We start from the raw sequence: 24,867 nt of genomic DNA on the forward strand, positions 1-24,867 counted from the left end.
CTACAAGGAACTGGAGGAAAAAACAAACAAACAAACAAGCAACAAACCCTCCTGTCACAGTCAGAGCCCAAGGAGAAGAACTGGGTGTAGATTTCAATCAACCCTCCCAGGTGTGCAGGTGTGAGAGAAGGTCACCTTTCTTGAATATCATGACAGTTTTCAGTGTGCGTGACTCATCTGTGTTATTCCAGTTCTCCTTCATTAGGGGGAGAAAATGCTTTTCTATCTTTAATGAATGCCAGTGATTCAGGAGTTCGAGAGAGGTGGGCCCTAATTAGTCAAGCAGGGTTTCCATTACACAGAAAGCTTGAAAGGAAGGATTTTGGCTATTCCTGTACCAGCAGCCAGAAGCCCAAGCCGGACCAGAATAGGGAGGTGTCGTTTTGTTGTTAGTCACCAAGAGAACCAGAGAAAGAGTTGTGAAACCAGGCTAAGGCCCTGGCACTGGCTTCCTTGTCTGTAAAATGCGAGTGCTGGACTGGAGTTCTGGATCTCTGCCAGCCCACAGATGCTATGACTCTGAAGCATTTGGTCAATATTAGGCAGTCCGCACTGGAAAGCTGGGTTAATAGACAACTTGCAGGCTTAGTCCTGAGAAAGCCTCACGACGTCACTAAGGAATATAGTAGAGAATCCAGAGAGGAGAGGGAGAACTTTACCTACTTTGGTGGAATAAACAGAGTTTTTTAATGAGAGAAGAGTAAGCCCTAGCCCAAATTGTGTAGCAACCACGGTTCACATCCAGCTCCCGCATAATCCTTTTTCCTTATCAATCTCAGTAAAGGATTTAAAATCAGTGACTTTCTGTTTTGATGGGTTTGAAGGTCACCGTTTTTCTGTCAAAGGGGTATGCGCATTTAAATCTTATTTTCAGTTGTGGGGTGGAAGGCGCCTCTCTGTGGCAGGAGCTGCAGGCATGAGCAGTGGCTGGGGGAATGGGTGTGCACAGCTGCAGCCTCAAGGTCTCAAGCCTGATGACCTTACTTCTGGTGCAGGGACTTTGTAGGTTGGGAGGTGAGGTCCATTCCCTCTCTCTCTCTCTCTCGCTCGCTTTCTCGCTCTCGCTCTTGCTCTCACTCTCTCCCTCTCTGCTGATGGCTTATGCTTTCCCTCAACAAGCACTCAGAACTTTCCGTGGCCGCTGCTTGCTGAGTACAGCTGGCAATCCAGATGCCCCAAGTCCCCCAGCAGGAGTCCTTCCCAGGAGTCCTTCCTCCATGGAAAAACGCACCAGGAAGCCCTGCTTGGCAGAGGGCTGCCCTCTTGTGCCCTGAGCACCCTGGAGCGAGGCTGGAGTAGCTGAGTGCATGATGAGCAAAGCGGGGCTCTCCTCTCTGTTTGTTTGCATTCCATTTGATGAGGCAGCTGGCGAAGCTTCTCCCCTGTCTCAGCTGAGGGGTGAGCAGACTGCGGCTGCTGCCTCTGATGTGCTCACTGGAGCATCACCTGCCTCCAGCCAGGAATTTGACCTGTCCCAGTGACACCAAAGATGTGAAGGAAGAATGTCCTCATCTACCTCAAACAACTTCCAAATGAATTTCCTTCTTTTGAGGGGACTGCCGACAGGAAAAAACATGGCATCACCAGGCACTGAGCACTTTAAGCAGACAGAGTCTCTTGTAAAATAGGATGCAGAGAGCCTTTAAGTCGCACGTGGCATGAGCTGCCATGTCTTGAATTTGGGCAGCCGGTCCAGGCAGGCAAACCCAGCTGGAGAGGAACAAGACAGGGTGCCCAACAGGGGGCGCTGTATTGCACTCGCCCTCGGAGACAAAGGCTGCCAATGGACGGGTGGGTCCTAGCCTCAGCAAGGACGCCAGGAGTGTGACTCAGTTGCTGTTGTTGATTAGAGGAGTGGCTAAGGCAGGAGAAATCGTGAATCATGCTGTGGCCACGTGGCACCAGAATCACACACTTGGTGAGATTGTGCTCATGTCCTGAGCCATTTCCTGATCTAAAACAAATACTTGAGTTTAAAGAGTTGAGTAAAGCTGCAGAACGTTTTGTAGATTTATCACATTTTCTCTGCTGCAGCTATAGGCCTTGGAGAGCCTTACTTGTGGCAGTCCACTCAAGAACCTTGTTTCTGTAAGTAGTTTACACTGAAAGCCAGTGACTTCATACATAAAGAATGTCCTCTCTGGCTGGCTCGCCCAGTCTCCACTTCTTCTGTTTTGTTTGTGTAATTGGTGCCGAGACAGAATTTTCAAAAGCATTCACCCAAAACTGAAGGGCCACGGGATATATGGCTTGGGAACAGCCTCCTTCTCCAGCCCCGCAGGCCGTTCTGGGGCTAGCCTGGCGTTCCCCAGCTCGGACAAGGAACCCAGCAAGTGCATGGCTGTTGGAAGGCAGGTGCTTGTCCTGTTTCTGTTGCAAGCATGATATGTGATCTGGGTGACTTACTTACCCTCTCTAGCTATTAGTTTCCTAACCTGTAAAAATTATGTCCAAGATCCTGTCCAATTAAACTTTTAAGCCTGTCTGGATTAGGCTCAAGGCATTTTGGGGCTTGTGGAAGCAGTTCAAAGTTGGATCTGTGGTTTGAGTCTCCTTGGGGTGTCCTCTACCTAAGCCAGAACTTGGGCTCTGGAGCCAATGGAGCCAGTCCTCAGAATCACCTTGATATTTCATGGGCCTTTCATGTGGGTTTTTAAGTTACATTCCCCAGGCTGTTAGAAAAACAACAGCAACCACCAGAGACCATCCGGAACTAGAAGAGTCTAAGGGAACAAAGAAAGAGGGAATCTAAAAGGACGTGGGTAAAGCGGGAGTCCTCAGAGCACCTGCTTCCCAGCAGTCATTTTATCATGAGACTTCCATTTTTCCAATACTCGTATCTCCAAAACACATACCCTGTCTCACTCTCTTCAGAGATCACATTGCCTCTGCCTTTTGGCATTATCTGCCATGTCTCAAATTTAATCAGTCTTTTTTCCCCTTTGTCTTGGCAATAGAACTACTTATCTCAATGCTTAGACTGTGAGTCTTGCAGTTCGAAGAGAAAATTGAGTCAGCAGAACAGGACTGACTCAGCATTTGCAGGTTGGCCACAGTGGGGCCAATTCTCCGGTCCATATTTTGGCCTAATTCCCATTGAAATCCAAGGCCCAGTAAGAAGTACAAGCTTTATATCTGTAATTATGAACAAAGGCTTTTAAGCAGCTACAGGGCAAAAAATAGGGACCTGCATCTCTCTATCAGCAATTACCCTAGACTTGTTATTATAATAGCCCGACTGCCCGTGCAGTTGCTCACGTGGGCACAGGGGCCAGGCCATTGCTATGCCTGCCCTCAACTCGGCCCTCCCCACTTATGGCTGATGGGATCAGACCTACCACTCATCATGAGTTAGGGAGGAGAAATGAGAAATGGAAAGCTGGAAAGATTTTATGTGTTCTTCTTCCCCTACTACTCACCAATACTTCATGTTTTTATTACTTAGCAGTAAGTTATCCTGAGCAAGTGCTTTACTGTTATGGAAATGGAAGGAAAACCAAGAGGTATTAAGAATGCTGAGTCATCATGGGAGCTTGGAGGGAATGACCAGGGGTGAAGTTACAGAAGGTGAAATGTACATCTCTGGGTATTAACAGTAGACTATTCTAGAGATTGAATTGCCCCAAGTTACAGCTTGTTACTCTAGAAATAAGGGCCAAAGGGACTTGTGGTAGAAATGGTAAGCTATCTAGAGATTTGCAGGGGTTATCGACCCTGGATCTGCATGAGAAATACTCCACAAACAAAAATTAGTCACAGCTAGACCGCACCCACTGAACCAGGGTTTCTGGGAGGCGGGTCTCAGGCATCAATATCTTTAAAGGCTCTCAAGATGATCTCAATGCACAGCCAGGAATAAGAACACCAAAACATAGCAAATACTTTTTTCTCCACTAAGGAAGGAAATTAAGAGATGTCCCAAGAGCTGGAAAGAGACCGCTACAGCATCAAATAAACAAACTTCTATTTTTTTTTCTTTTGAGGCGGAGTCTTACTCTGTCATCCAGGCTGGAGTGCAGTGGTGCGATCTCGGCTCACTACGACCTCCACCTCCCAGGTTCAAGCGATTCTCCGGCCTCAGCCTCCCGAGTAGCTGGGACTACAGGCACCCGCCACCATGTTCAGCTAATTTTTTGTATTTTTAGTAGAGACATGTTTTCACCGTGTTAGCCAGGATGGTCTCCGTCTCCTGACCTCGTGATCCATCTGCGTCGGCCTCCCGAAGTGCTGGGGTTACATGCATGAGCCACCGTGCCTGGCCAAAATTCTATTTTTATAAAATATTGATGCTAATAGCAAGTAACACTCATTATGTGTCAAGTTGTGCACTACATGCTGAACTTGCGTAAATTCATTTAATTCTGATAATCCTTCTGAAGGACTTATTATTATTAGCCCCATTTTACAGAGAAGGGCACCAAGTCTTACATGTAGTGACTTGTCCAAGGCGAACAAATTGAGATGTAGCAGGTGAAAGGCACATATGTGTAAGGAGTACGGAAAATACCAAGATAAGTAAAATATAGGCCGACTCTCAAGTTGCTGGCTTTGAGTGTCAGAGCAAATGACTAAAAGTCCAAAGCAACATGGCAACTATCATAGAGCTACAAAGTATGATGGAACCACAGGAGAGGCAGGATTAGTCAGGGTTTTGTAGTGGAGTTTGAGTCTTAAAGAATGAGCTCCAGATTCTGCTAGGCAGGGATGGTCATCCTCTGGTGGCAGGAGGAGGAGATTCCCAGGAAAAAGCATAGTGCACAGAAATCCAAGAAAGCAGCTGAAAGCTGGCAAATAGCCTGGTCAGATTCAGGTTAAAAAAAGAAAGTAATGTAAGGCTAGGAAGGGCCGTTGTCCTAAATTGTGGGATTTTAAATGTGATCTAGGAGGGAACAGGGCATCCTGCAGGTATCTGCACAGGGCGTGTGATGGAGCAGTGTTTCCAGAGGAGCTACCAACCTGGGAGCCTCCAGGACGTCCTCTAAAGGGGAGTGAAGCAGGGTTGGACCACTGGACTCCCAGTGGACCACAGAAGAAGGAAAGAAGGCGGAAGACGTCTGGGAAGATATTAAGCCTACAGCCCTCATGTTTGATCATGCCATCTTGGAGATACTCTACACCCTCCCACAAAGCCTACCTTATTGTCAGGAACCACACCCCTGGCCCTGTCGGATCACTGGATTACCCCATGTGTCATTTTTCTTTGTTAGCTGAGGTTGCTGTTAATTGTTTTTTAATGTGAAAGAGGGTGTGCAGCTATGTTCTCTATGTACTTTGGATTCCTGTTGCATACATGTTTGTTTAGATATTGCCCTTTGTCTCAGTCTGTGATGACACATGATATTTGATTTTTTCATCAAGGGGGAAGTGAAGAAAATGAAAATGTGGGATTCTGAGCTAGGTGAGACTTCCTTATATTTCCATAGGCAGAGCATTTCAATTTTTCCACAGCAGAACGTCTTGGGATTCTGGGGGTGTGGCCTATTGCAGCCCCCTAAAAGGGTACATTTCTTTGCAATTTTGTGTTTTCTCTTTAAATGTCATGTAAATTCTCTGATCCCATAATATATCCAACCCTTCCTGTTATGCTGTACCAGGTTTATCCTGTGACTTGGTGCCCGCTGGCTCACCCCCATGGACCTATCTCTGATGAGAGGGCATCCTGATTGTTTCTGTCCAGGGCTGGGTTATTGATTTGGACATGAGTCACTTGAAAGACAGCTCTAAGCTGTCTATTTCACTGTGATCAAAGAAACACACATTTGACTAAGAAACCGTATGTCTTATTTTTATGGTGTAGCTTAGTAGTTGTAAGATGTTAACATATATATCACATTGACCGCTGGGTAGAAAAATGCTCTCCAATTAAAGATCTCTTTGTTTACAACAAGGTCCATGGAGACAGATTGCTAATAAAGTCCAATCGCCTTCTCCATTGTACAAAACCTGTATGGGGGAGATTAAGGAGGGAAGAGGAGTTTTAGAGAGAAGAGAAGGGGTTTGGTCATTTGCCAGTATAGGTTGGCAGCAGGAAACTATCCTTGACTGATTATCTTTGGGTAAAACAGGTACCTTCTTTAGAGCTCTGTCCTCACACCCAGTAACACCTCTTGCTCCAAAGGCTTGTGACCTCCCAGATACACCTTTAGTTGCTTCCTCTCAAGCCGTCAGCTTTTGTCCTCTAATACAGACTTGTCAGCTCAGCTTTTCTGTGATTTTCCTCCTTTATCCCTTTTTTTTTTTTTTTTTTTTTTTTTTTGAGATAAGGTTTAACTCTGTTGCCCAAGTTGGAGTGCCATGGTATGATCACGGCTCACTGCAGCTCTGAACTCCTGGGCTCAAATGATCCTCCTGCCACAGCCTTCCATGTAGCTGGGACCACAGGTGTGCGCCATCACATCCGGCTAATTTTTAAATTATTTGTAGAGACAGGGTCTTGCTATGTTCCCCAGGCTGGTCTTGAATTCCTGGGCTCAAGTGATCCTCCTGCCTCAGCCTCCCAAAGTGCTGGGATTACAGGCATGAGCCACCTCACTTGGCCTTTTATCCCATCTTGATGAAGGGGTTAAGAGAGTCCATCTTTCTACTCCATTTGTCTCTTCTTGGTCTTCTCCAGAGATGTTGCCTCTTTAATAGGGTCTTAATGCCAGGGTTCTCCTGGATCCTGCCTCTCTTCTTCACTTGGACTGAATGAGGGCCTTCTCGCCAGTCCTTGTCCCTGGCCTGCCTCTATAGGGCACAGTCATGTTTGATGGGTGCCCTACCCTGAAGGATGCTGTGGCTGCTCACCGCTGAGCCCTTCTGCTAGGAGGGGGCCTCCCCAGGCTCCTCCTGCCCTGAACCTGTTCTAGGGCTCCTGCTGTGACCTCAGTTCAGCTCTTTCAGACACCAATGACCACAGTTGATAATGGCGTAGGGTTTATTCCAAATGCTTCATTACTAGCTCATCTATTTTCTTTTCTGGTGAAGCTAAGTTACAGTGGTTAATATAGATTAGTGACTCATTAAATATTTCTTGATTTTGATATGCCTCCATCAGAGACCTGAGCCACAGAAACACTCATACATGAGCCAAGAAGAAAAAAATTGTGTGGCAGCTGCCCAGCTCTGCTCTGCAACCTTGCACTTCCTGTTTACTAAGAAGACCTGATGAACCTGTATCTACTACTACCCAGGGCACATTAGAGTCACCACAACCCCTGCTAGATGACTATTTTGATATGGAGGGGAAAGAATTGCTCCCCTCAGCCCCTGGGGATAAATTTAGGACCATCACTGGCCAGCGTTATGTCCTTGTCTGAGGAGTTGGAACTGGGAACCCAAAGGGAAAGTTCACCTGACTTGGAAATGTGCATACGAGTAGTCTCTCAACACTATGACGTTTACAGTGAAGGAAGCATCACTAAAGAGAGCTGTGGTTCATTGGGATGGCCTGGCCATAATAAACTGTCCTGAATGGAACACTTTCACGGGCTGCTTTGGGGATAGTTGGAGCAAAGTCGAATCTGTTACATGAAGTCAGGGTTGGAGATGTGCAAATGATTGCAGAGTGGGTCTGGAAGCAGGAGGGAAAACACTGGTCTCCAATGAGAGGGCCTCAGGGAATGGGGAGAAGATCAGGAGAAGTCAACTCTTCCCACAGGTGAATCAGAAGGAGAACAGCTACCCAAAGTCCAAGTGTTAGGTGGGCTGAGGTCTAACTGTGTACCTGGTCAAGCTTTTCAAATCCTTATGGGAGGGATGGAAGCCACGCCACAGGCAGGATCTCAGCTGTATCCTGAGGCTGCTAGGTCAAGTAACAGCAGGGAGGTTGCAGAGCGCCCTTCCAGAGCAGCTTTATTGTGGAGAGAGCAACCACAGAGCAGATCCTGGCCAGTAGAGCTTTTTCTGGACTCCATTCCCCCCAGCTCCCTGAGTTTCTGCTCATGACAGTTGAAAATAATTACCAAAGATACGATGGGGAGGAAGCTGTATTCTTTCTTTTCTAACTACCCACTGTCAGCTTTTCTAGAAAGCAACTTTCATGCTTTCTACCCAACAGTGAAAAATTGTGAATGAAATGATCATTTCTTTCCAAAAACAGACATAATTTCATAAGGAGTGCATCCAAAGCAATGAGGCTTTGTTTCTGGGTTCCATGCCTTTGCTGCACAGACCAGTTACATGAATCACATAGGGAGAGCCATTTAGAACAGGCCCTGCTGTTGAGCACACTTCATGAAAAGGGGCTCGGAGTCACATTGCACAAAGGTTTTCTTAGGAAGCCGGGCCTTCAGTGATGCTTGTCCAAATGACTCACTGTTCTCTACATGTGAATGGGATTTGTTGTTGTCATGGTTACAGTTAACAGAAATTCAATTCAATATAATGACATATATATACATCAATGGTGACATCAGATTTGACCCCTTTATGTCTGAAAAGAAACACTAGTGCCTCTCTTTGGAGGTTCTGTTGGGGCTTTATGAAGCCCTGTGCAGCTTTGGGCTTCCATACATTCATTTAATTTATAGTTATTGAAATCTACTATGTGCCAGGCACTATGCTGGCACTACAGATACTGGAAAAAATGATCCAGTCTCTGCCCCTAAGGAGCTTAGAATCTGGGAGGAAAAATAAGACCAATGAGTCTATCACATGGGGCAAGGGTATTGTGAACAGGAAGGTACTACAAAGGCAATCCTGAAGGGATGCATTCTTCAGATAAGAAGTTCTAGCTTGTTTGAATTATGGCAAATGGAGTGCCTTAGTGTTCTATTGGCCTTGTAACAAATTACATTAGTGGCTTAAAGGAACACGAATTTATTATGTTACAACTCTATAGTTAGAATTCTGACATGGGTGTCAATGGGTTACAATCAAGGTATCAGCAGAGCTGTGTTCCTTTTTGCGGGGCTCCAGGGGGAATCCATTTGCTTGTCTTTTCCAGCTTCTGGAGGCTGCCCCCACCCCTTGGCTCATGGCCCCCTCCTCCATCCTCAAAGCCAGCCGTGGTGCATCTCTCTGACCATTCTTCCACAGTTATGGCTCACTCTGAGGACAGCTGGGAAAGGTCTTCCCCTTTTTGAGAACCATGTGATTAGATTGAGTCCTCCTGGATAATCCAGGCTCATCTCACTATCTCAGGGCTTGAAACTTAACCACATTTGCAAGGTAAAGTAATATATTTACCAGTGCTGGGGATTAGACATGGACATGTTTGGGAACTATTATTCCTGTCACACTGAGGAAAGATTTGTCACTGTAGAGATCTTTTTTCTATACTTTTTTTCCTTTTTTGTTTTTTCATTCATTACCCAACAGAGATGCTGTTTGCTATCAAAACACCATTGCCTGTGGTGGTGGGTGCAGAAATGTATTGGGCAGAGCTGCTGGGGTGGGGAGAGAGTAGTTATTTCAATATCTCCTAGTAGAATATGGAGTTTGGGAAAGATAACTCAATTTAATATTTATATATGAAAGGAATAATAAAGTCACGTCACATAATGCTAACTACAGGAAGCAAAGCTCAACCAAATATTCTTGGCCAATGGAGCTAAGCAGAGATGTGGCAGCTCCATTACCCATGACTGGGAACAGGGCCAAGGAGTTGGGGGTGGACACCGAGGAGGACACTTCCCTAGGAGGTTTATATCAGACTCTTTCCAGAGAAGATGGAAAAGCATTGAGTTAGGCCAGGATAAAAGGCTTCTAACAAGTGTCCCCACCCCCATGCTTTCTTTAGTCTAACCCATTTTCAAATTTTTTTTTTCTTACCCAGTCATGGGTTCCTTTGAGGAATCCTGTGCTGAGGTGTTTTATTAATAGCTGCAGCTCTGGAGCTGGTATTGGCAACGCCTGGCACAGGGTGGACTCTCAGTAAACGTTTGCTGAATGAATGAAATACACTGAATGACTGTTGTTCATGTTACTCCTGTCCCAGAACCTCCAACGGTCCCCTATTATTCACTGAATAAAATTCAGTTGTTCCAAACTTGCTCCCTGATTCCCTTCCATCAGCTTATATCTCCCCAGGTCCAAAACCTCTCTTTTCCAAGGCTGTAGTATCAGCCCAAGGCTGCTTTGGCTGCCATGACAAAGTGCTACAGACTGGTGGCTTAAACAACAGAAATGTATTCTCTGGAAACGAAATGTTTGAAATCAAGGTGCCAGCAGGGTTGGTTCCTTCTGATGCCTCTCTCCTTGGCTGGTAGATGGCTATCTTCTCCCTGCGTCTTCATGTTGTCCTTTTTCTGCGTCTCTTTGTCCGAATGCCCTCTTCTTGTAAGGACAATGGTCATATTGGATTAGGGCCCACCCTCATGACCTTATTTTGAATTATCTCTTTAAAGGCCTTATCTTCAAATATAGTCACATTTGAGGTACCAGGGATTAATACTCCAACCTACAAATTTTGTGAAAACATAATTGAGCCCATAGCAAATGCTTATCTCATTCCTTTCCCTATAGTCTTCTCTGATTCTTTTTTCCTTATCTCTTTTCTTCCTATCTTCTCTGCACCAAAATTTTCCCACCTTGCACAGTGCACACACACACACACACACATTCACACTCATCCTGTAAGTCATTTCTCTCTTCTGAATAACTATAGCCCTAAATATTTTTCTTGTGGTACTTACCACTTTTGTCTTGTATTATATTATCTTGTGTTATACTTTACCTTGTATTATACTACCTTATCTTATACTATTATATATATTATATGTGTTATTTCCTCAACTAGAGTGTAAGCTCCTCCTGGGAAGACTCTAACTAATCTTTTTTTCTCTTACATGACTTGACACAATGTCTTGAACATGGTAAATGCTCAAGAAATATCTGATGAGTGAATGTAGATGGTAGGAGATAATTAAGAAGTAGTCACTTGAGTATGGGATGAGTTAAATACATTACAGATATATTTATTTCTTGCTTGAGTAACAGTTCCCAGAGGGCAAGAAATCAGAATCATGTGCAAGTTTGGAATCAATGGGTGCTTTCTGACAAGACTAATAATGTACACCAGAAAAGCTGGCTGGTCTCACAGCAGCATAATCCAGTGGTATGGCCGAGAGACATTTAGCACCATTTCTGAGAGCACCAGTTCTGAGCTGGACTGCCTGGGTTTGACCTTGCCTATGTGCTATAATTTGGATGTGGTTTGTCCCCAGCAAAACTCACATTAAAATTTAATTAACAATGTAGCTGTGTTGGGAGGTGGTGCCTTTAAGAGGTGATTAAGTTGTTAGGATAGATTAATGCCTTTCTTGAAAGACTGGGTTAGTCTTGCAGGAATGGATTAGTTCTCCCAGCAGCAGGTTGTTGTAAAGTGAAGTAACAATTTTTTTGCTCTTTCCACACATCTGGTTCCCCTTTCATGTCTCTGTGATGTTTTGACCCAGCATGAGGATCTCACCAGAAGCCATCAGAGGCAGCCACCCGACCTTGAATTTCCCAGCCCGCAGAACCATGAGCTAAATAAACCTTTTTCTTTACAGAGGGCTTCTGTTATAGCAACACAAAATGAACTAAGACACTGTGTGACCCTGAAAAACTTACATGTCCTCTTGTGTCTCAGTTTCCTCATCTATCAATTGAGATAATATCTATGTATATATCTTCCTCATAGGCTCTGTGGCACTTCACATAGAGCCTGGCACATAGTAAGCACACAGTACATGTTGGCTATTATTATCACCAGTGATTTCAGATGGCTTTACAGTGCCACTAACTTCTACCCCTTAAGTGGAGTCATTATACTTCACCGCAAAAATAGGAAAAGTTCTTCAAAATGTGACACTTCCTCCAAAGGATCTGCAATTAGCTTTGGGTATTATTCTCCTTTATGTGTGTGTTTCTGGACATGGTGCAGGAAAAGCAGGTAGAACTTGCTCACGCAGTGGTTGGGTCTTTGTGAAATGTGACAGCCAAGTCCCTAATTATTCTCAGAAATGTCAGAACTCACTGGATGCGACTGGGCTTGACAGTTCAAGGGCTCATTAACTCTAAACCCTGCTTCTTGGGTTGCCTCATTTGCAATTCTTGGTCACTTATTTTCTTAAGTCTTTTTAAAAATCCATTTAGCAGTTTGATAGAAGGTAGGAATGTGGCATGCAGCAGATCAGTGGCAAGGGAGTGCCTCAGCCAGGACCTTGCACCCTGTGGAGGTGCAAGTGAGGTGTACGTTTTCAGGGTTGTCCCTCTCCAAGGCCTGCTCTTGAAATGCGGAGGGAGCCTCAGCATGTGCGAGACTCCCAGAGAAGGTCACACCAGCCAATACTGAGTTCCGATTTTTCTGCTTCGGAGGAGGCTTTCTTTTCTCTTTTCCCTTGACCATCTCCAATGAGATAATTTTCTCAGGACTTGCCTTTTTTCCCCAAAAGCCTCATTAAAAACAAATCAAACATATGCTAAACGAAATAAGTCAGTCACAAAAGAACATAGATTGTATGATTCCATTTATATGAACTATCTGGAACAGCAAATTCATAGACAGCAAGTAGATTAGAGGTTACCAGGGACGGGGTGGGGGAGAGAGGAATGGGGAGTTACTTCTTAATGGGTGCAGAGTTTCAGTGCAGGGTGATGTGAGGAAAGGATTTTAGAAATGCATAGTGGTTGATCTGGCACTGTGGCTCACTTCTGTAATCCCAGCACTTTGGGAAGTTGAGGCAGGTGGATCATTTGAGGTCAGGAGTTTGAGACAGGTGGATCACAAGGTCAGGAGATCAAGACCATCCTGGCCAACATGGTGAAAACCTGTCTCTACTAAAAATACAAAAATTAACTGGGTGTGGTGGCACACACCTTTAATCTCAGCTACTTGGGAGGCTGAGGCAGGAGAATCACTTGGACCAGGGAGTTGGAGGTTGCAGTGAGCTGAGATTGCGCCACTGCACTCCGGCCTGGTGACAGAGTGAGACTCCATCTCAAAATAAATAAATAAATAAATAAATAAATAAATAAATAAATAAATAAATAAAAAAATGCATAGTGGTGGTGGAAGCACAACATTGTGAGTGTAATCAATGCCACTGAACTCAAAATGCTTAAATGGCATATTTCATGTTACGTACATTTTATCACAATTTTTTAAATGTTGAAAAGCAAAGGAAAAAGCATTGTCCCCACCCTTTAGCATCACATGTAGGACTGTCCATGCTCAGACTCCTGCAGATGGGCCAGATGTACCACATGAGGTGAAGCTCACAGAACACTCGGGGCTTGCTGCCTCACCTCCATGCCTTTGCACCTGCTGGTGCTCCTACACGAAATGTTCTCTCTCTCCTGTCTCCCTGGCAAACTCCTGTCATCTTTAGAACCACAAGTTAATTGTTCTTCTCTCTGTAAAGTCTTCCTGATTCTCTTGCCTGTACCTTTACAGGAAGAGCTGCTTACCTCCTTTGTGACTTTTTGTGCATTGTGCCATTACAGTGCTTACCAGACCCGATTGCAATTTGTTTTCCTTTTGTGAATATCAACTTACAACACATACAGTAAAATTCACTCCTTTTAGCGTACATTTCTGTGAGTTTTGATAAATACAGTTAGTAGTGTAATCAACACCAACAACATAGTTTCATTACTGCTCCCACCCAAAAAATCCCTCACATCTCTCTGTAGTCAGTTCCTCCCCCCAGCTCCTGATCTGTTTTTGGTCTCTCTAGTTTGGCCTCTCTATATGACATTTTCAAGAATGTCATACAATTGAAATCATGCAGTATGTATCACAGTCTGTTGCCACTGGTTCTTGTTGGTATAGCTGTCTCGTTCTAGACTTGAGCTCCTAATATCAGACTCTGTCTTACTTATTTTTTCCCTGCACCAAGCATGGTGTGTGCTCCATGGTGGTGATCTGTGCCTGTCAGTAAAATGATTGAATGAAAGCATGACGTTAGAACCTGTTTCTAATAAAAACAATCCCAGCACAGTGTCCTTGGCTTGGGGTTCAGTGGGAGGCTCCAGGCAGGAGCAGAAGCAGCTGGTTGCAAGGCAGTCATGAGCAGACACGGCAGACAGAAGTGAAGTCCCCCAGCCCTTCCTTCCAGGGCAGTGACAAGGAGCTGAAAGCAGGGAGGCAATTGGCACCGGGCTGTCTGGAGCTGGAGCCCTCCTTCCTGCCAGCAATGGTTACCCACGAGGCCACCACAGCCCCATGAGGCCACACCCATCCACAGTACCTCTAGACTGGGCAGTCTGGTCCTGACCCAGGACCTTCCTGTTGGAGGGCACCTCTGGGACTCCCGGTCAGCCAGCCCAGAAGCAGCCCAGTGGGATCCAAGCATGGGCAGTAACGAACCAGGATGTTGGGAGGAGCAGGTTCAGAACCTCAGAACCACCTAGCTTCTGCCTCTTCCTGCATCCTCCTCTATTCCCACCTCTTCCCACTCATTCCTACCTCCACCCTCACACACAAAGCCACGCATATCCAGAGGATCTTTTGCTTGGTCTATACCTCCCTAATTTCAAGGAAATAAAGAATGCCATGTAGCCATTTGAGTTGCTATTTTCCACTATGGTTTTCTATTTTAGCCTTCACGGGGGACCCTGGGGAAGCCCTCATCTCCCACATCCCCATCTTGTAGTTATTGTCTCAATAGGAACAAAAGTCCTGCATCCCTATTATTCCTCTTTTCTTCCATGCTTTATTAAATCTTTTGTTAGCCCCTCAATGAGAGCTCCTCGAAGGCCAGTAGCACAGCCAGGTCCTGGGACCTTTGCGCGAGCACCATCTGTGATTAAAGAGAAATCATAACACAGTAAGGGCCACGTGGTAAACACTAAATAAATGACTGTTAAATAAACCGACTCAAAAATTCATGATCAAACAAATACGGATTATGGCAGCTGCCTACATCTTTATTGACCTTCAGTTTGGAATGACCACTACCTCTGGATCATATCCTGGGGCAGAGCAAGAAGAAACCATTCACTCCTTAAGATATGAGTAACTTCAGTTCAATAATTAATAAGCAAAAGGGTAGAAACCTGTGGTTAAAATGACATGTGGAGAATATGGCATGAATGTTAATTCTATTTCTTACTATTGCAACAATTGCGAATTGTCTTTTATAATAACTTTATTACTTTGTTTTTCAGTGGAAGTGAAATTTTTTTTAAAAATTCTTTTCTGGGTCAGAGGACCAAGAATCTGTTCCAGGATTTTCACATTCAAAGTTGCGTTTCTTTTTAAACGTGTAGACTTTGCATCATCAACCCAACAGATATGTCTTGACTGTCTCCTTTAACTCTGAATGCTGTTTAGGATACAGAAAAAAGGATAGGAATTGCCTGAAAAGTCCTGTGGGTGTTCAGGGGAACCCTGCTCACATATGTACCTCGGTGGCCAATGGAACCTCCTCTTCAGATGACAAATCACCGATTCGGGTCCCAGCCTCAGAACTGCACTGCTTACAGGTGCATTTTATAGCAATGCCTTGTATATACTCATTAGATTGAATTTGCTGATTTCACAAGCATGCGCCAGGGAACCAGGGACATAAATGCACAGTGACAGTATCTAAGGTTCGATAGAGGGAGAAATGCGCCTACAACAGTAACTCAAACTGAAGAACCAAGTGGAAGCTGCCATCAGAGGCTCCCAGACACAGAGCCAGGGCTCGACTGCCTCTTCCGAGGCCTGGGATCATCACAGCAATCAGCAGGCACCCTGGGGTGTGACACAGCCGGCTGCAAAGGATCCTCTAGGCCAACCGTGACTCATTGGCCTGAGGCTCCCACTGTCTGTAACCATGAGGCTGGAGAAAGAACATGGGCTTTGAGCAAATAGAGCTGGAATCCTGGTTCTGTTCTGGACAGGTGCGAGATTTCCGGCATTTCCAACATGACCTGTCTCAGCTTTTGCTTGTCTGGAATATGATGCTAATGCCCCCTTCCCCCTAGGGTGGCAGAAAGTATTCCATGAGATAGTGTATAGAAAGCTCTCACAAAGCGTATAGAAGGCGTAATGCCTTTCCCTCCACCGCCTACCTTCAAAGAATGAAGGCCCTGCCAAAGCACGCCCACAGGGCAACACAGCACGTCACTTCCAGGCAGCAGAACAAGCACATCTTAACAGGGCCGGATCCGGGAAGTCCGGATTGTGGAACACTGAGAGGATTTTTGCTGCAGGTTGGAGATAACCAGTGGGTGGCCCCAGGGTGATGGGTGTACTTATGAGGCTCATTAGGACAGAGAACAGAGGCAAAACAGTGAAGGGAGGAAATCAAAATCAACCTGGTCTCATATCACACTGGACACACAGTCTAATATTCGCTCCTGATGCTAGAGCCTAGGCGATGCGCTTGTTTACAACACAGAGCTCTTGTCTGCCCCCTCCTTAGTCCTGCACCAGCCGGACACAGGGCTTTGACTTCTCCCCTTGCTCCTCTTTTAGATCATTACCCCTGAAATGCTCTTGGCTGGATGTCCCAGGGGTTCACCGAGAGCAAATCTGTGGCAAGCAGAAAGAAAAGGCTGGAACGGCACATGAATGGCAGTCTGTCGAGATGGTCATTCATCAGGTCTCGGAATCGAATCTGAGAAACCATCTGCTTTTGTCCTCCATGAGGATTCTGCGTTGGAGAGGTGATGGCCCTCCTCGGCGCCTCCTCCACAGTGGCTGAGAGAAGCCGCCATCTGGTGACATGGTGGGAGGCGGTGGGGAAGGGGGGTCTACTCTGAGGGACACCTAGGCGAGGGGATGGCTTTGTGTTCGTCATCACGGCAGCCCCACTCTGCGCATGGGACCTCATTTCTCCACGCTAGGCCAAGTGAACATTCTCACTCTGCTCTTGCTCAGTCTTTGCTTTGCGCTTTTGGCTGCTTAACTTTTGAATGCCAGACCAACCTTTTAAATGCACGTATATTCCTGGCAACACTCCATGGGAGCATTTATAGCACTGAATGCAAAATAGGAGACTCGACTTAGGGCTGGGACTCAGAAAACCCCCAAGGAAGGAGGCAACTCTGTCAACTCAATCAAGGACCCCTGGGAGGCACGATGTCACTTCCACTTACCCCAGACTCAAGATGTAATCATTATAAGCCAAAGAAATATGATTGATGGTCTCTCTGTATAATTCAATCACACATGTCCCAGTAGCAGGGAAGCAGTTGGACCAGGTTGCCAGTTTTTTCTTATTCAACAATCCTGATGGCTCAGGGGTGGTACCAATAAGATATTAATTTCCCTGGAGAAATTTTCTTCTAATCATGCATATTGAGCTTGAAGCCCTTAGGCACAGGCAGATTGGGATACTTTATTTTTTTCACCTGAAGCTATTTTTTTGTTTTTGTTTTACTCACAGTTCATAGTGTTTATTACATTCGCTTGAGAAAATTTCTCTCCACTTTCCGCACTTCATGTCCTCAGTCTTTTTGGCATAAGACAGGATGTGGCTTTGCAGCTGCCTCCAACCACGCCTTTGGAAGCGAGAGATGGCAGCTCCCAGGCTCCCCGGGCCTGCAGTCCAGATGTGAGAGCGTGAGAAGCTGTCTTCCTGGGCTAGAACGAAATGTGGGTGATTCAGTCTCATTTAGCCCTGCCAACAGAAAGGTTTTTCTTTTCAGGGGCATTTTTAAAAGATAGTAACTCTTATTCTCCAGGTAAATCGCCATCAGAAGCTAATTTCTGAACATCTACCATCACTGACCATTTTTGGTTTGGGTTTAAACAAAAATGTAAAGTAAATGAAATAAATAGCTACCGTCATCTCCAAGGCCTACTTATGTTAGAGAAAGCGTAGCTAGAGAGACAAGAGTTGGATGGAGAGCGTCTTCATTCCACACATTGAGAGTAAATCAGTGAAGTGCCTCTGAAATATTCAAAAAAAGTAAGAAATCCGGATATAAAAGTAGACTAGGTCAACATGAGCCTCTAGGGTCCTGTAGCTATTGGGCTAGTGCAGAGCCTAGGGTTAACGTGGATCTATTTCACTTGGACGGCCCTGGGAATTCTCCTCCACATTCGTCACACAATTTGATTCGGGTTGTCCCACTGCCCAGGGAAGCTGGGTTACATGTGAGATTTGTTTGGAAGCAGTAACGAATCCAATTGGGGATGAACGTCTAGGTTTGAGGAGCAAGCACTTGTAGCCACAAAAAATATCCAAATAAGGATGGAGGGGCGAGAACAGTCAAATGTAGCTTACTCGTCGTTTTCAATAGGTGTGCTTTCAGTTTTCTTCTTCATCATCGGGGTGCTAACAGTATTGCATCAGCATCCGTATAAAGAAAGGGAGATGCAACAGGGAGCCGCGGGGAAAGCTCTGCCTGAGGAGTTGGGAGTGTGAGGGATCTGCTGTCCCTGGCTGGGCGGCCACAGAGAAGCCACGGACGCCTCTGGCCCCACTGCCAAAGTCTGTTGGTTTATGTTTCTAAGTGATCATCATGTCTTTAGAAATTAGCCATGCAGAGGAGTTCTCCCCAGATGCTTGTTGGAAGATTTTAGTAAGTACAGATGCTCCTTGACTTACAGTGGGGTCACATCCTAATAAACCCATCATAAGATGAAAATATTGTAAGTCAAAACTGCATTTAATACACCTAACCTGCCAAACATCAGAGCTGAACATAACCTTCCTAAATGTGCTCAGAACACTTACATTAGCCTACAATTGGGCAAAATCATCTAACACAAAGCCTATTTTATAATAAAGTGTTAGACTGAATACTATAGTAAAAGTGAAATACAGTGGTTGTATGGGTACTAGAAATACAGTTTCTACGGAATGCATGCCACTTTCGCTTCACCATAAACTTGAAAAACCATTCATCAAGGAATGTCTGTAGTTGTTTTTTGTTGAATTGTGTCCCCCAGAAAGATACGTTCGCGTTCTAACCCTGGGTACCTGTAAATGTGACCTTATGTTGAAACAGAATATTTGCAGATGTCATCAAGTTAAGATGAGGTTATACTGGATTAGGGTGGACTCTAATCCAACGACTGGTGTCCTTATAAAGAGGAGAATTTCGACACAGACATAGAAAGAATGCTATGTGACATGGGAGGCAGAGAAGGTAGGGACTGGAGTGATGTGCCTACAAGCCAAAGGACACCAAGGATCGCCAGGCAAATACCAGAATCTAAGAGAGAGACTTGGAATGGACTCTCCCTCAAGCCTCCAGAAAGAACCAATCTTGCCATCCTGTTGAAGGGAACACCACTGTCCCAGAAGTGACCACACCTTGATCCTGAACTTCTGGCCTCCAGAACTGTAAAAGAATAAATTTCTGTTGTTTTAAGCCACCCAGTTTGTGGTGCATTGTCATGACAGCCCTAGGAATCCAACACAGCAGTCATCTCACACAGGCCAGTATAACTAGTTTAGAACAAGATTCATTATATCTGTTAGATGTCAAGGGAATATTTTTTGGTTTCAATGATGGCAAGTTTATTTTGATAATACAACTGACTTTGCTATTTTTACTGGGAGTTTTTGGAATGCATACTCATTTCATGCTCCTAAAAAGATTAAGCACGCATGTGTGCATGTGTATATCCATCCACTAAGTTGTATCTCATTTTAAAAAAAAAATGAAATCAGGCTGGGCATGGTGGCTTACACCTGTAACCCCAGCACTATGGGAGGCTGAGGCAGGTGGATCACCTGCGGAGTTCGAGACCAGCCTGACCAACATGGTGAAATCCCAACTCTACTTAAAATACAAAAATTAGCCAGGTGTGGTGGTGGGGACCTGTAATCTCAGCTACTTGGGAGCCTGAGACAGGAGAATTGCTTGAACCCAGGTGGTGGAGGTTGCGGTGAGCTGCGATTGTGCCATTGCACTCCAGTCTGGGCAACGAGAACAAAACTCCGTCTGAAAAAAAAAAAAAAAAAAAAAAGAAATCCTATTTTTTAGTATCAGGAAATGAATTAAATACTTCATCTATTTTCTATAAAAAGGTGACCTACGTTTACATTTTCAACCTCATATTTAACAGTGATTGTGCAATATTATTGCATTCTCTAGTTAGCCACTCCCAAGCAGTGGAAATGTCTGCTTGCCAGCTCTCAGTGGAGAAGTAAATTGCCCTCTGACAGTGTTGGTGAGGCGCCACTCTATTTAAAGGCAATTTGAGGAAGAGTGATCATCTCCTATGTGGGGAAGGCCAAGTTAAGACTTCTGTTCAGATCTACTGGAATTTACGTATCTACACCCACTAGAGGACACTTCCACCTTGGTTCGTGCTACACAAAAAGAAGCAGACCCCTGACAACTATTTGGTGACTGGCATAAATGAAGACTTACTGAACTTGAATGTGGGCCTCAAAACTGATTTTTATTTTGACTTAATTATCTGGCTTAAGACTTTTCTTTTTTACTGATTGGCCTGATTTTCACAGTCATGTTGTCATTTTTCTCATCAGCTTACTGAAACAGCCTTGGAGTCATGTACAATTCAACGTGCGTGCACACAATTCAGTGCTGCCCTTCAAAACTTTCTGTCCTACCATCGTTCCGTTTTGGTTTTTGTTTTCCAGAATACAACTCATTTAAGTAAGGAGAACTGAAGGGAGCTTTTAAAAAATGATTCTGAAAGAGTTTATATGATCACTGGGAAATATATATACTATTTCTCTAAATAAAATAATAATTTTAAAAATAAAGTGAAATATGAAAATCAGCCTGTGATTTTTAAGTAACCACATTTTTAAAAATCAGCTTTTTAAAATGGGACATTTTCAAATCTAATTTATAAAATTATTGTTTGAATTAGAAAAAGAGAATTTCTGGCACCTCTGCAGTTGGGAACTCTATGTGCCCTGGAATTAACAAGAGAGACTAAACTACACATTGCTGGTTGGATGACTGGGCAGAATGAGAAAGACAGTCTTTAAACTGAAAAACAATTTTCTATCTTTTTCTGTAGAAAGTGTGTTTTTCAGAAGATATATATGTATATATTCAGCACATATATATTACAGACAAATAATCCTAAGTGTAGAATCTTAACTGAAAATATATGAACTGTTGGCCAGGGGCGGTGGCTCATGCCTGTAATCCTAGCACTTTGGGAGACCAAGGCAGGCAGATCACAAGGTCAAGAGATTGAGACCATCCTGACCAACATGGTGAAATCCCGTCTCTATTAAAAACACAAAAAATTAGCTGGACTACAGGTGGCACGCCCCTGTAGTCCCAGCTACTCGGGGGGCTGAAGTAGGAGAATCACTTGAACCCTGGAGGTGGAGGTTGCAGTGAGCCAAGATTGCGCCACTGCACTCCAGCCGGCTATGGAGTAAGACTCTGTCTCAAAAAGAAAGAAAGAAAGAAAATATATATATATACACACATCTGAACTGCCAATATCCACAGGGTTAATATCTAAGATGGTAGGATTATGAATGGTTTCTCCCTTTTTTCCTACTCTTCTGTAATTTTCTATAGCAATTATGTAGTTCTATTATAATGGTAAAATATGATTAATTGTTAAAATGAACTGAGAACAAACCTGATTCTACGAAACATGTCTACAGACAGCTGGGAAACAGCCATGGATGACAGAACCTGCTGTTACACTGTTACCAAGGATGAGAAGTGGCCTGATTTGGGTGAAAAATGCTCACACCAAGGCCAAGAGACAGGGCAGCAGCAGGCTCTCCAGGTGAATTTCCCGCTGGCCAATGGCCCCAGATCAGCCTTCTCAAGGCTAAAGTGTCATGGAGTCCAAGCTGGCAACACTTTTGTTGTGTCAAGCTCATTTTGTCTTTAATCTGAGCCTGCTTTGATGTGTTCAAATGAAATGCTGAGAATTTTTAGAGCAGAGAAAGCAATGAAGAGCCTGGCTCCCCAATCTGTCCGTCTGGATAGACACTTTGAATCCAGAAAGCTTCTGGCACCTTCACAGTTGAGAACTTTATGTGCCCTGGAATCAGCAAGAAAATCTAAACTATTTATTGTAGGATATCTGGCCCGGCAGGATGAAAAAGGCGGTCTTCAAATTGAAGTAACAGGCTTACTTTTACTGTAAGAAGTGTGTTTTGCAGAGGATACACTTAAAAGACAAAAATATTAATCCTGAGAATATCAAGGAGTCTGCTAAGGAGGACTTTCACACTTTCATTTATTCCTTTATCACTCACTTCATGCATGCAGTTAATTAACCCCAGCTGGGTGCGGGTGTGTGGCCAGTCCTTAAAGCAGTGGTTCTGAAAGTGTGGGTCCACAACTAGAAGTACAGGCAACACCTGAGAACTTCTTAGAGCTGCAAATTCTCAGACACAACCCCCAGACTGCAGCATTGAAGTCTCCATGTGTGTGGCTCAGCAATCTGCATTTTAACAAGCCCTCCAGATGATTCTTGTAGCCGCTAAAGTTGGAGGACCACAGGTGTTATGCATAGGTGTATGGCAGTGGAGCTGGAAAGGAATTGCTGTTAAGTATTTCAGCTGGGCACAGTGGCTCACAACTCTGTTACCAGCACTTTGGGAGGCCAAGGTGGGAGAATTGTTTGAACCCAGAAGTTCGAGGCCAGTCTGGGCAATGTGGTGAGACCCGTCTCTAAAACAATTATTATTATTTTTTAAAAAGGACAGTAGTGTGTGGGGTGGGCATGGTGGCTCATGCCTATAATTTTAGCACTTTGGAAGTCCAAGGCAGGAGGACGGCTTGAGCTCAGGAGTTCAAGATCAACCTGGGCTACATAGTGAGACCTTGTCTCCACAAAAAATAAACAAAATCATCCACCATGGTGGTGCACACCTCTGGTCCCCTACTCAAGAGGCTGAGGTGGGAGGATCGCTTGAGCCCCAGAAGTCAAGGCTACAGTGAGCCATGAGCCATTATCGCGCCACTGCACTCCGGCCTGGGTGTCAGAGTGAGACCTTGTCTCAAAAAAAAAAAAAAAAAAAAAAAAAAACCACAATAGTGTGTGGAAGAAGAAGTTCATAGTTCTAGGGAAGCACAGAATGCAAGGCAACCCCGTCACTCCATGGAGAGGACTTTCCACAGCCTATTTCTTTGCACTGAATGTCTGATTCCACTCTTAGGATGAAATGTGCAGTCTTCTTGATCCAATATTGTATTAATTTGAAGTAACCATTCCAAGTAGCTTCCAGAATGAAGTAAAAGGACTCAAATTTAAAAATATCTTCATTCTTTCTTGCTTATGTTCTTTGATCAAGTTGTCTTTATTTGTGCTCTTATGAAATGGCTATAGCCCAGTCCTCACAGCCCAGCACAAGTTTGCCAAAAGGTACTCCGGGAATCCTAAATGGTTATCAATGATGTCAGCATTAGCTGTCCACATGATGCACTTAGAACAAACACTTCCTACTTACAATGACTGTCATTTTCTTTTGTTTTCCTCTTCTCTTCTTTTTTCCTCACTACATCATCTTTAGCTGAGAAGGTAGTAATGCTGCAGACGAGCCCTCCTATCAAATGTAACAGGCCTGGACACAGCTGTGTGGGAGGCAAGGCTGCTTGCGATGTGAACCGCCTCCAGGATCTCCTGGGTCAAAAGGACTTGTTTTGCAGTCGAATCTTTTGTGTCTCATGTTTTTCTGCTTCTCTGGAGAGGAATGCCCAAAGAGGCGTGGATCAGAGGTTAACCACAGGTATGCAGACAACAGCTGGCTGCTTTTTTCATTGCTTCCTAAGGGTTTAATTTTGGATCCTGTCCAAATAGCCATGTTTTGGATAGAAAGTGGGAAAACAGCCCAATTGAGATTGCTTTAGTTGCCTCTATCATGGACATCATCCTCATAGGTTTCAACTGGAGGCTTGAGGTTATGTTTTCAATGACTAATGTATGTCTTTATTTAAATTCCATCATAGGACAACCTAATACCTGCTAATCACAGCTGTTGAAAATTGTACAACTACATTCTACCATTAATTGAATGCTTGCAATGTGCTAGGCGTTATGTTGATATTTCCTGCTATAACCGCATGTCAACTCTCTAAAGGAGATTTTATTACCCCATTTTGCAGCTGTGGAAACTGAACCTGAGAGAGGTTAAGTAATGTGTTCAGGGTAATATAGTAAGTTGCAAGATTGGAGTTTGATTCAGGTGTGTCTGACTCCACCATGTTATGGTGTCTCTCTGATATCCCTGTAGTGAAGGGATAAAATGATGACATTGATTTGGTTAAAGAATACTGATTCTGTCTTCTAGAAATGTGCTCTGGCCAGGCTCAGACATAGCATTCTAGATCAATGACTGCATCACAGATTTCTTATCAGGCTAAAGCTGATCAAGTTGCAGGGGAATTTACTGACAAATGATAGATTCCAGAGCTGGCAAATAGGTTTTTTGCACCAATTCTGATTATTTGTCCATGTATGCCTGGAGTGCTGTGTTGAAAAAGTGTCTGAGGCCACATGTGAGCCCAGGGGCAAGGTGTACTCTGATGGATATGGTGACATCTGGCCTGGCATCAAGAGAGGCAACTACAGGGAATATGATAAATATTTTGTAATATTTGATGTATTGAATTGGATGCCAAGTGTCCTAAAATTTAGGTTCACACCTTGAATTTAGATCTTATAATAATTGCCATTGAAAATTATGTATCATAAAAATGGGTTCAGTAAAATGTGGTGTTACCTCATCAGTTCTGTGTGATGTGGGGGATGATGAAACACCACAATAGATTGGATTAGAATTGATGCAAGCATGCTTCATTCTAAGGAAACCTACACTCATAAATTTACAAATTATGAGATTCTCAACCTTACAAAAGGATAACTGGGATGCTTTTAAAGAGTAACATCACCTCAGCACTACCCCAAACACACCCAATGCATGCAAAGAGTCTTTCATGATCCCATTCAAGATGGGAGAGGGAGTCAGGATAAGAAACTAAGCTTGTTCTTGTTAGCATATTGTTAATACTATCCAATGTGATCTACAGATTCAAGGCAATCCTTATGAAAATTCC

At 44.2% G+C, this 24,867-nt stretch overlaps 1 long non-coding RNA gene across 1 annotated transcript in view; it reads left to right on the plus strand.

Moving 5' to 3' along the window:
* Positions 1–7,458, plus strand: part of LOC113224805 — a 7,919-nt gene extending 461 nt beyond the window's left edge. The window contains exon 2 of the long non-coding RNA XR_003309420.1: positions 7,037–7,458. This is a non-coding gene — a long non-coding RNA (uncharacterized LOC113224805). The remainder of the gene's footprint in view (positions 1–7,036) is intronic.
* Positions 7,459–24,867: the final 17,409 nt, after the last annotated feature.

The sequence above is a fragment of the Piliocolobus tephrosceles genome, chromosome X (assembly GCF_002776525.5).
Source record: "Piliocolobus tephrosceles isolate RC106 chromosome X, ASM277652v3, whole genome shotgun sequence".
NCBI lineage: Eukaryota > Metazoa > Chordata > Mammalia > Primates > Cercopithecidae > Piliocolobus > Piliocolobus tephrosceles.